The sequence below is a fragment of the Hippopotamus amphibius genome, chromosome 3 (genome assembly GCF_030028045.1).
Source record: "Hippopotamus amphibius kiboko isolate mHipAmp2 chromosome 3, mHipAmp2.hap2, whole genome shotgun sequence".
NCBI lineage: Eukaryota > Metazoa > Chordata > Mammalia > Artiodactyla > Hippopotamidae > Hippopotamus > Hippopotamus amphibius.
In genome coordinates this window covers 165,362,059-165,375,739 of record NC_080188.1, presented here as the reverse complement: position 1 = coordinate 165,375,739, position 13,681 = coordinate 165,362,059, and positions in this window count along the sequence as shown.

Genomic DNA, 13,681 nt, shown 5'->3' with positions numbered 1-13,681 from the left:
TCTATAACATAGGCTTTTAATATTTGACTCTGCTTCATTCATCCAAACTGATGAGATTCATTCACTCACTCATTCAGTAAGTGAGTCCAGCTAAATAATGTGTCCAGCTTCTCTTGGGTGAACACCCTGTGTGATCTAACAATAGTGAAAAGCACAATAAGTTGGCTCTACTTAGTACAGGTGTACTGGAAATTTTGCAACAGTAATCCTGGCTTCTGCTTTGTTATACCCCATGGCACGTTAATAGCTATTGCAAAATATATTTTATCCTAGGATTGATAGAATTAAATGTGTGGAAGAATATCTCTAGTTGTCAGACTGAGCCATCACTAAGCAAGATTTTCACGGATTCTGAAACACTGACATACCTCAAGCACTTAACAAAGTTAAGGTAAAAGAATAAAGTGAATTAAATATAATATTCCTTGTGAAGTACACTTTATGTGATGTGAATTTTTCTAGGCAGATGATTTTGTTTTACTCAAATAGAGGTAAGTAAATCTACCAAGAAGAGAGAAATATCTCAAAATTAGAGTGAGTTATCCATCTTACCTTATCATCAAGTTGATTTTATTATTTCTACTTAATTTGGGATTGGGAGAGATCGTGTAGAGACTCATATCACCCACCACTTACAGAAACCTGTCAGGACTTCGCAAGTTTCATATTATTAGTAGAATAAATAACATACATATATAGTTTGCTTTCTAATTATTTTAGGAAGTAAATAAACCCTCAGGGAAAAAACAAGGTTGTTTTTATCCTTAGCTAACTTAATCATTATTAAAGAGAACTAGAAACTATTTTAAATAACAAAGAACCTTATATTATTTATCAACATGGCACACAAAATGAGAAAATGCTAGATATTTCTATAGGGATACTAACTTTGTTTGTTTCAACTAGACCCTGAAAGGACCAATGGTGAGAAACTAAGTGTGTGTGCGTGTGCGTGTGCATGTGTGTGTGTGGTGTGTGTGCATATGTGTAGGCACCCCTGCATCTTCCCCTAGTCTTTCATGGAGATCCCAAAGGAAAACAATCAATGGTAGGGAGTATATGGTCCCCAGGACCATGTCTCTCATACAATGGGGGACTCAATAAATATGTGTTGAATCAGTGAAATCACACCTGCCCAATAATTTTACTTAGGACAGAAGATGGCTACCAAGTTTCTGTTTCCTTGAAACCAATATCATGTGTATTAAAATCTGATTTTTATAGACTTTGATTTTTCACTTGCAGATATGATGTCTAGTGTCTATTTTTTTCTGCTAGGTACTGTAATTGATGCTGATGAAAGAATGATTAGAAAGACACAGGCAATCCTTGTCCTCAAGTGGCTGATTGCCTCAGGGTGGTGATGCAGATAGTCATAAAATGGTGTAACGATGAAGTGAGCTAAGGGGCGAGGAGAGCAAAGGGGATCCTTGGATTTTAAGAGTGGAGCTGGGATTGGGACTGCAGGGAAGGTTTGTTGGAGGGCAGTAAGTCCAATATATACTTATTTTTCTTCTTCCTTTTAAAAAAAACTTTGTATTATGGAAATTTTCAAACATATACAAATGTAGGAAGATAATTTAACAATTATCTGCAAATGGCCAGTTTTGTTTCATTCATACTCTCTTCTTTCCCTCACTGGACTATTTTGAATCCAATTTCAGACCTCATGTTATTTGTAAGTGTTTTAGCATGTATCTTTAAAAGATAAGGATTCTTGTTTTATTAAAACAAAATTACAATACTATTATCTCACCTAAAAATTAATAATAATTATATTTTAAATATCCAGTTAGTTTCTCTATTGTCCCATGATTTTTTAAGATGGCATGCTTGATGAAACTAAGAGCTGGTTCTTTGAAAAAATAAACAAAATTGATAAACCTTTAGCCAGAGTCACCTAAAAGAGAGAGGGAGAGAGAGAGAGAGAGAGAAAGACTCAAAATCAGAAATGAAAAAGGAAATATTAAAATAATACCACAGAAATGCAAAGCACCATAAGGGATTACAATGAACAGTTACATGCCAACAACAAATTGGACACCCTATAAGAAATGGATAAATTCCTAGAAGCATACAACCTTCCAAGACTGAATCACAATGAAATAGAAAATCTTAAGAGACTAATTACTAGCCAGGAAATTGAATCAGTAATCAAAAAACTTCCAACAAATAAAAGCCTAGGACCAGGTGGCTTCAATGATAAGTTATACCAAACACTTAAATAAGAATTAATACCAATCCTTTTCAAACTCTTTCAAAAAATAGGAGGGGTGGGGGGAATTCTTCCAAACACATTTTAGGAGGCCAGCATTACCCTGATACAACTCCAGAGAAGGACACCGCAAGAAAAAAATTACGGGTCAATATCCCTGATGAGCATAGATGCAAAAATCCTCAGCAATGTTGAAACTGAATTCAACAGCACATTAAAATGACCACACATTGCAATCAAGTGGGATTTATTCCAGAGATGCAAGGATGGTTCAATATCCACAAATCAGTCTATGTGATATACCACAATAGCAAAATGAAGAATAAAAATCATACAACCATCTCAATAGATGCAGAAAAACCTTTTGACAAAATTCAACATCCACTTATGGTTAAAAACTCTGACCAAAACAGGTATAGAGGGAATGTACTGCAACATAATAAAGGCCGTAGATAATAAGCCCACAGCTAACATCGTGCTCAATGATGGATCTGACATCCAAAGCATAGGCAACAAAAGCAAAATTAAACAAATGGGACTACAGCAAACTGAAAAGCTTCTGCACAACAAAGGAAACCATCACAAAATAAAAAGGAAACTTACTGAATAGGAGAAAATATTTGTAAATCGTATATCTGATAAGGGGCTAATATTCAAAATATAGAAGGAACTCCTATAACCTAATAGCTGAAAAACAATCTGATTAAAAATGATCTGAATAGACATTTTTCCAAAGAAGACATATAGATAGCCACAGGTACATAAGAACATGCTCAACTTCATTAATCATTAGGGAAATGCAAATCAAAACCAGAGTGAGATATCACTTCACACCTCTCAGAATGACTATTATCAAAAAGATAAGCAGTAAGAAGTGTTGGTGAGGAGAAAAGGGGAGCCTTGTGCACTCTTGGTGGGAATGTAAATTAGTGCAGCTACTATGGAAAACATAGGTGCCTCAAAAAATTAAAAATAGAATTACCATATGATCCAGTCATTCCACTCCCCTGATTTATCTGAAGAAAACAAAAACACTAACTTGAAAGAATATATGCACCCCCATGTTCACAGCAGCATTGTTTACAATAGCCAAAATATGGTATCAACCTAAGTGTCCATCAACTCATGAATGAATAAAGAAAATGTGGTATATATATAAACACAACAAAATATTATTCAGCCATTAAAAAAAAGAATGAAATCTTGCCACTTCTGACAACATGAATGGACCTTAAGGGCATTATGCTAAGTGAAATAAGTCAGAGAAAGACAAATACCATATGATCTCTCTTCCATGTGGCATCTAAAAACAACAACAACAACAGCAACGACAAATGAACAACAAAAACCAAGCTCATAGACAAAGAGAACAGGTTGGTGGTTGCCAGAGACAGGGAGTGAGGGGTGGGAGAAATGGCTGAAATATTATTTTTAGTGTAAATACATTATATAAAAAAGAAAACAAAGCAAAGATGGCATGCTTGAAACAAGATTCAAAAGATCCACACACTATGTTGTGTTGAGTTTGGAGTGTGTTTGAATAGCATAAAGAATTAGCCAAGATAATATGTGACTTATGTAGGGCTTTTTTGGTGTGTTTTGTTCACTGTTTTGTAATTGTTCTTGTAGTTGTTGTTCACTGTTTTGGTCACTCTATTCCTATAACAGTGCTTACACATAATAGGTACTCAACAAATATTTATTGTATAAGTGGACAAATGAAAGAATGGGGTTGGGAGGCATTTCAAGTTGAGGGAGTAGCAGTGACTGTAACGGTCTGAAGCCCTGTGAGATAATTTTTTTATCTCTACCCATTTTATATATGGTTAGAGCATAGAATTGGGGTAACAATAGGAAATGTGACTGAAAGTAGGGGCCAGATCATGCAGTGCTAAGCAGAGAGGTTAGAAACTTTTGGACAACTTTCAGGAGGGGAGGGATGTGATCAGATTTGCATTTTGGAAAGGTTATGATTTCCATTTAACACCTGAGGGACAAGAAGATCCCTTGCAGATGGTGTCACATTCAAGACCACACCAACCAAGCAGTGGAAATTAATTAAGGGGAAACTAAATGTTTATCGCAATGTCCCAAGAAAATTTCCTGGGGAGAGTCACCATAGTGACTCTCTTCAAACGTTCTCTCCGAAGTCTCTCTCCTTCTAAAATCTCTCTCGTGCCCTCTGTTCACACAGGCTGACTTGGATCTTTCATCTCTTCTCCTTCTCATCTATTTTGCTTTCCTGTCCTCTAATATAAATCCAGAAGGACTTCAGGCCTCTCCTGTTTCCCTCATGCCCAGCAGGCCAGATGGAAGTATCCTTAGCTGGATGGGAGCAGAGAGGCGATTATACAGTAACGTCTTTTCTCTGTCACTCTCACGTGATGCAAACTTCTCTATGTTCTGCAGCACCTATTTGCGTGATGGTGAGACTCTAATGCTATTTTCCCAAAAGACTGCAAATCCTAATTATTACGCTTAAAATTGGTCTCTCCTATTTTGCCAGAACACAACTCTGCCACATAATAGAAAATGTCATCATCGGTGCCTTGACAGTGTGTGCAGTTAATTGGAATGTCATTATTCGAGTCTCAGAATTTTGCCTGGATGCCCCCACATGGGGTGAGCAGCACCCTGGGGCTCTTGTGAACAGAAGCTGCTAAGCAGGAGGGGAGGCAGGCTGGGGAGGCGTCAGGCAGGAAGCCATGGACGGACTCTCAAGAAGCTGTTTTCCGGCAGGATTTAGATTTTAGAAATGCATAAAAGTACATCCTCTTAGGATTAAACTTGTTTCTGGGGACTGGATTGTTTTGGATAAAATTTAGAGTAGTTAATGGCAAAATAGTGATTATCTATTCTGGGCCAGTCACTTTATATTTGTGTATTTTATAGTCTACTAATTTGTATAGTAGGAATGAAACCTTGATACTTCTTTTAGAATTTTATTTAAGCAACATGGGCTTCCTAAAAGAAATTTTTATAGATCAATTATGAGGTTTTTTTTTTTCGTTTTCTAAGCAGCTGCTGCCATCTTTGCTTTTATTGGATTTATTTTAAATGCCTATTTTGAAACATGCTTATTTTGAAAAACTTTGGGAGAACTCACATATTTAAAAATTCTTAATATCACTGTGAAAGACACCAGAAATATCCTCTGATGAATTGCTACAAGGAAATTTTCCTTACATTTTGAATCAGCACACACTTGAATTGCTTCAGTGGAATATATGATCAAAACAACTTCTTTACAACCCAATTGAAATTTAAAGGATTTTTCTCAAACGAATGTTCAAAGAAACAGATGGGTAATGTACCAACCTTAGAGTTTTAAAAACTTTTATGTTCCAATAAAATAAAAGAGATCATGAGTTTTACCACTTGCTTTCCACTACCAAAAATTCCTTTGTCCACTTTAAAAAGATGTCAATGTTCAAACTATTCTTAGTGATTGCTTCTTAAATTTGTGTTAATCCATGACACAATGCATAAGGAAAGAATAAGATGTGAAACAGACCAATCATAAGCCCTGTTGACATGTTTAGCAATTCTGACAATGACGTAGAAATTCAAGTGCATTAATAAATTGTTAGCCTCACCATTGATTTCCGCTATTGTGTAGTTTCTCTCACAATTTCACAGATGATGAAAAGTAACCTGTATGAAGTTAGTTGCAAAATGGACACTAGAACATCACCCCTTCCATCTCTCAGAGCAGTGCCTTTTTTTTCTTTTTTATATTAGGTTTCCATGTGTTCTTCTTTGTTTTTGAAATGAGTACTTAAAATATATATTGATTTGTTAGTTTTGAAAGGGTCAGATCATGAAGGGACATGCAGACATGTTAAAGGAACCTATTTCTTAGAGGTGATGGGGAGTTACTGATCACATTTGAACTTTAGAAAGTTTTATTTTCCAAACCTCACTATTCTTTGCTTGTGTAATTTATGCCATCTCTCAATATCTATATCTCCTTACTTTTATATTATGTAGTAATATGTTTTCATATTATCTAGTAATATAAATGATAGGCTTGCTAATTATATCATGTGGAAGTTGGTTCAGAGGTTCCTACACTTATATTTTAGACATACTTGTAGCATATGTATATACTTATGGCTTTGAATTTCTTTCTTCCACCAAAAAGGAAATAAATTGCAGAATGGTATATAGCTTCTGGCAAGAATACCATTTCAACTGCATTCTTTTTTTTTCTTTTCTTTTCTTTTTTTTTTTTTTAATGCAAGAATCTTTTCTCCTGAATCTGGTACAGATTATGATTCCTAACAATGGGATTTATTTCTTATGGGAAGCTCAACTTATCTCGGAAACTACCGTTAACAGCAATAAAAGCTAAGGCCAAATATTGATGCACAGTGTTTCAATGGTAAGCACTCTATCTTCCCACTTTCAGTAAAATTCTACATAATCTGTTGAATAACGTTGTTAGAAGATGATGGGAAGATCATGGAGAATCAAGGTCAGATACTGGACTTTCCTAAGTAATTAAGAAGTTTCACACAGACCTTATAAATTAACAATGTTATATAAAACTTCTTCCATCTTTTCCACTCTAGATTGTGTTCAAACTGGCAAGCCCTAGGGAAAGATAATCTTATTGATGAATCCTTACTCATTTGCATTGACCAAATCAATGTAAATCTGAAACTCCTAGAAGTACCTAGAATAAAACAAGCACTGTACTGAGGACTTTACGTATACTCTCTTCAACAACATAGAAACCCGTATATTGTTTTCAATGCATAGGACAAAGAGAGGATTCTATAGCAAATGTTAAACATTGATTCCATGTTCATTATAGGGGAATCAAAACTGAGGGATTCTTCACCTGGAGTATTATTGACATTTGGGCAGCACAGTTCTTTGTTGTATAGGAGGACCCCCCCAAAGGCAAAAGATTTAGCATTGCTGGCCCCAGACCACAAAATGTCCATAGCACCCATGGGTCAACAATGTGACCTTCCCACCTGTATTCCCAAATGCCCGGAACAGGGGTGATTGCATCTCATGTGGAGATGAGATGATAACCATCCTCTCTGTACTCAAACCTCACTCTAAAAAGAATTTCAGAGGAAAGATAGCAACCTTTTCGTCAGAGGCGAAATTCCTGATCAAGCTATGTGACTGACCTCGTGAATGGAGCTCTTCGGGCTGCTGCATGGGTGAGGAAGCCTGAGGGTTATGTGCAATCTACTCCTTTCCCTCCCATTAACTAGAGACTCAGCAGTGCAATCATACAGGGTGGTAGCATAGCTGCCACAGAGCAGTGATTCCTAAACTTTAGTGTGCTAGGAATCGCTTGGAGTGTTCATTACACTGTAAATTTTGATCTAGTACATTTGAGCCAGGGTTCAGGACCTGTACTTTACAGAATCACTCCAGATACATGTGGTCCCAGACATGAATTTTACAGAATTATTCCAGATAAATGTGATTCAAGTTGTCACCTCGCCACCCTTTTATTTTAATTTAGTTTAGTTTATTTGTTTATAATTTTTATTGAAATACAGTTGATTTACAATCAATGTTATGTTAATTTCTGGTGTATAGCAAAGTGATTCATATATACACATATGTACCTATATATTCTTTATCAGATTCTTTTCCATTACAGTTTATCACAGGATATTGAATATAGTTCCCCATGCTATACAGTAGGTCCTTATTGTTTATCTGTTTTATATATAATAGTTTGTATCCACTAATCCCAAACTCATAACTTATCCCTCTTCTACCTCCTCCCCTTTGGTAACCATAAATTTGTTTTCTGTGTCTGTGAGTCAGTTTCTGTTTTCTAAATAGGTTCATCTGTATCATATTTTAGATTCCGCATATAAGAGGTGTCATATGCTATTTATCTTTCTCTGTCTGGCTTGCTTCACTTAATGTGATAATCTCTATGTTCATCCGTGTTGCTGCAAATGGCGTTATTTCATTCTTCTTTATGGCTGAGTAGTATTCCATTGTATATATATACATACATATACCACATCATCTTGATCCATTCTCAAAGATTTTAACTGTAGGAAGAATCTTACAGACTGACTGGCAATAAAACTCCCTATAATAGTAACAGCATGCAGGGGATGAGAAAGGTTCTTAGCAGAGGCTGAGGGCTGCATTAGAGGAAGAGAAAGCAGTGGGCTTGACTTCCGTATAGAAGTCAGGTAGGTCAAGGATCAGGCTCATCTGAAGGGAGAAGAAAGAAACAGCCTGGTCCCATGGGAGTGGCCAGTTTATGAGCCCTGTGTATCACCCTCACTAGAGAGGAACCATGTAGAAGTTTTTGGGGATGCCTTCAGCACACAAATGGGTAGAAATGGAGAAGAGAAGTAGTAGCTTCCTGAGCTGTGGTAGACAGGGAGGCTATGTTCATGGACATATCCCTCTGCCTTTACTGGGATCATTTGCAATAATAAAGGATCTGATTAGAAAATGTGTTACTGGGATTCATCTTCACTCTTGACTGATATGCTATAGAAGGAGGATATTGTGTAAATCAGTTTTAAATGGCATCCTACTATCTGTGGCAACCTCCCATAGCTCCTCATTGACAAGGCTGGCCCCAGGCAAACCTGAGGAAGGAGGTAAAATTTGTCTTCAGTGTCCCATCTTCTCTTCCCCGATCTACTTCAGCACCCCTTCTCTTTCGCCACTTCAGCTCTACTGAAGTAGACTCTCAGTCATTTTTTTTCCCAAAGGCTTATTCTTAGTTAGTTGCTATCTAATCCTTATTGGTGGCTTAACCAGAAAACAAATTAAAATTGTCCTCCGGGAGGTGTGTAATCAAGTAGTTCCTGAAAAATGATAAGCCTTTGTCACACAAAAGATAAAATGCAAATGGTGAGTTCAGGCACCAAGGGGATGGGCCTTTTGGGCAATCTATTCAATAGCCCTGAAATAAAATGAAACATCACTCATGAGGCTGGTTATGTGACAGCGAGAATTAGAACTTCATCTAAATCATGTCAGAGTATTAGAAGGGATTTTGAATAATCATGTGGTCCATCCGTAGGCTTTTAGGCACACCTATACTTTGACCCCCCGGAGAAATGACATTTTTTTCTTCTTTGCACAAATTTCTACTAAAGAAGGTTATAGTGAATACTTTATCACCTAAAAGTCCAATGTATCCTTATTTCTTCTCTCACTGGACTGTAACAGTAGTGTCCTAAACATCACTGACTCTTGTCACAACTACCTCTTTGCCATCTGTTCCCCCTCCTCATCCCCATCCCCCCAACGCCTGGTAATCTGGCATGCTGAAGCCCAAGTGATCTTTTAAAAAGTGCTAATTAGATCACGCCAGTTCCCTGTTTAAAACCATTTTGTGTCTTCCTGCTGTTCCCAGGAGGAAGACCTGCATGGCCTACAAGGCCCTCCGTGATCCTGACTTAGCCTGTCTCTCTTCCTAACTCTCACCTCCAGCCTCCCTAGTCTCCTTTCATAAGTTCAGAGGTGCTCTCACCTGTCACTTCACGACCTTGCACAGGTTGTAATAGTTCCTGCAGGCTTTTTTATCTGTGTTGCCCCAACCCCGCTGTCACTGTGTTTTTTTAACCCATACTTTTGGTCCATTGCAGCTATCACTGTTTCTCTTTATTAATATATTGTGGGCTTATTTCATTAATGTTTGCTTTCCCAGCTAGACTATAAGCTCCATGGGATGAGGACTTGGGCCTCTTTTACTCATAAGTATCCTCCCAGTATATTTTCACAGAGAGAGACCATAGTAAGTTCACAATGAATATACGCCTAATAGATGAATGGACTACTTCTCTTATCTAACATGATTGCTCATGCTTTGGGTTGAGCCCATTTTTAATCATTGGAAGAGATGGAGAACTGCTGGTCATTTTCTTAGAGTTCTCCCTTTGTTTTGGGATGTGATATACTATTAATTTGGTGGAAATGCACAGATGCCTCATTAACATGGAAACTAGGCAGTACGAGTTAATTCTAATGTCACTAGAGTAGTTTATTAACATAAGATGTTAATTACCTTCATTTTCTTCAATCTGTTAATTATCACCTTGTGTTCAAACTCTGATTTGGTAACTGGAGAAGGTTAACTCCACTACTTAAGAGTTTAGGGCTGCTAGACTTTTTCCATATTAGAAAACAAATTTCTTTTTTAGAGGGGAAGTGTAAACAACAGGGTAGAGAAATATGGCAGCAAGAGAGTAAAAAAGTAAATGTTAGGATGAGTTTTAAGATGGCAATAAAGAAATGAGAATTAAGACTAGGTTTCAAGAAAGAACCAGGGATCTTACGAGAGATTTTATTTTAAAGGAGAAAGGTTGTTCTTCAGATTATATCCATCTCTTTATTTAATCTGAATCCAAAACAAACACATATGGTATCCTGACCAAAGTTTCCCCTGTGTTAGATCTCAGAAATTATTGCCTGCGAGTGAACTGGGTTTTTTGTTTGTTTTACTAATTGTGTCTGTAATTTTTAAAACAAAAATAACCATTTATAGAGTACTATGTGCCAGACCCCTTACATACTACTGTTCTCATTGGGTTCTCAGAGACAGATATGATTATTAACCCTCATTTTACAGATAAGGAACGTATGGGTCAGGGAGGTTAAGCAATTTTCTTGGACTCACAGTTTTGGACAGATTCCAGATTCAAATCCCAAGTGTGTGACTGGTTCTAAACTCTGTGCTCCTGTTTTGCCTCACTTCCTCTTTAAAATGAGATCACAACATTTGCTAAGGTTTAAGTTTTCCCCATTTTCACGGGTAAAATCACTCAAAACAGTGGTTCTCCAAGCAGAAGCCTCACATCAGAAGAATCAGAATCACTTGGTGACTTGTTGGAATTGCAAAGTCTCTGATCCCATCCCAGACCAACTGAAACAGAAAATGGGGCGAGGATGGGATAAGCCCAGTAATTTGCTTTTTAACCAGCCCTTCATGCAATTCTGATGCACACGAAGGTTGAGAACCACTGCCTGGAGGAATTAAGAATTGAGCAGCCCTTGCAGCTCACTAATCTTATGCCTGATCATACATATTATAGCCCACACATCACACTTGCTTTCCAGACGGCCACTTTTGGAGAATGTTTCTCACTCTTTAAGGTTCCCCAAGGAAGCAGCCAAAGCTGAAAAGTCTAGAGATTTTGCTTGGGTTTGAAATGGTGTAACATAAGCTTATGCTAGGTTAAGTAAACAGGCAACATTTGAACAAAATTTTCCTTGGATGTTGTGGTGGATTGCAAACGGTCATTGTGCTTTTCGGATAACATTTTCGTGTTTCTACACTTCTGCTTTCCTCCAGAACAGGAAGCGGAAGTTCTAAATACTACCACGAAGCCTGCTCTTGGTATTTCCGGTCTGGCTGAGACCAGAAAGTAACGGAAGATAAAAATCTTTCTTGTTAGAGTTCCAATTTGATTTCCAAATCAAGGTGCACAGGATCAAAGGTCTTTTAAGTACAGATCTGCATCCCAAACTTTGATGCTTGTCTAAATAAACAGCTTGGAACTCTGTGCTCCTAGTTGTAACATAGGCAGGTGACTGAAATAAAGAGATAAATTAGTCCTAGGAAATGAGGGAGAAATTCCCACCGGCAACAGCAATCCTTGAGCTTGTGGTTGCCTTCCTTATTAATTTTCTAAGTATAGGTGATCAAAATCTGTAATAAATTGAAGAGTTAAAGTCTTAGAACCTGAGTAAACTTGGAGGAAAAACAATTTCTACAAATTGGTTCTTACATTATGATAAAAAAAAGTTGCAAAAGAGCTTTAAGAAGTTACCCTGCCAAGAATTTTAGATACTGTTGAGGCTAGTTAACTTACTTCTGTTATATAATCTCTAAAATAAGTTAAAGCATATGGAAGTAGAAGAAACAGAGAGAAAAAATATCATACCGTGTTTTCTACTTATTATTTAGCTTAGATTTTTGCTTTCAATTTTTTTCCATTTGTTTTTATAGTGAAGAATGATTGTTCACACTATAAGAAACCAAAGGAAATTTGGATTATTTTTAAAATAATGTAAATTCTAGATGAGTTACCTTGGAAGATGATTTGTGAATCAAACAAGTGCATTTGGTGTGTAATTTCAGAAACTGATAAAAACCCATTCATTTAAAAAGGAGGTGAGGATTTTCTGCTGTCACAAGGGCTTTACTTGGTAAGTCGGTCCCACTACCATATACAAATGAAATAAGACAAGAGGGGTCTTCTGGTCATACTCTTGGTTTAGAATCTTCAGAATCATTAGTCTAGAACTGCTGTCTGTCAAGGTAAGGGGATTTAGTTATTCAATACCAGCCATAAAATATCTGGACTAAAATAATCACATTAGCCCTTGTTAAATGTGCTCATGATCAAGTGATAAAACAATGGTATTCTCATTACTCAGCTGTAAAAAGCAATGAAACTGGGACATTTGTAGAGACATGGATGGACCTAGAGACTGTCATACAGAGTGAAGTGAGTCAGAAAGAGAAAAAACAAATATCATATATTAACACATATATGCGGAATATAGAAAAATGGTACAAATCAACCGGTTTGCAAGGCAGAAACGAGACACAGATGTAGAGAACAAACATATGGACACCAAGTGGGGAAAGTGGGGAGGGTTGGGGGGGAATGAATTGGGAAATTGGGATACCAAATTGTACACTCTAAATATATGCAGTTTATTGTATGTTAACTGTATAAATAAAATTTCTAAAAAAAAGAAAATAAATTCTACAGCCAAAAACAAACAAACAAAACTCCCAAAAAACAAAAAAACAATTGGTATTGTCCCTACTTTAGACCTAGACTTGACATTTCTTAAAAATATCTCCACTTTGCCACCTGATATTGTGTTGCTTAGAGCTTCCTGAAATATTTGCATGCCATGTATATTTCCAATCTATATAAAAGAACACTGATGCATAAGCACTGTGTTTTCATCTAGCTTAAAATAATGAGTCAATTTCTGGCAGAATCTGAGAACATGCCCCACTCTAATCTTAGATGAAAAATTCTGGATTTTAAACTGAACCCTGCTGTGAAAACTAATCTTTGCTTTAGATCTCCACCTTGTGGTTAGATGTTTAAAATGTAAATTCCTTTGGATTTTATGATCCTGATTTATAGAGTATTTTTAAAAGAAAGGAAGGGGCATCCTAGGTGGCGAAGTGGTTAAGAATCCGCCTGCCAATGCAGGGGACACGGGTTTGATCCCTGCTCCAGGAAGATCCCACACGCCATGGAGCAACTAAACCCATGCGCCACAACTATAGAGGCTGCACTTTAGAGCTCGCAAGCCACAACTGTTGAGCCCGTGTGCTGCAACTACTGAAGCCCACGTGCCTAGAGCCCGTGCTCCGCAACTCAAGAAGCCATGGCAATGAGGAGCCCTCACACCACAATGAAGAATAGCCCCCACTCACTGCAACAAAAGAAAGCCCACCCACAGCAACAAAGACCCAACACA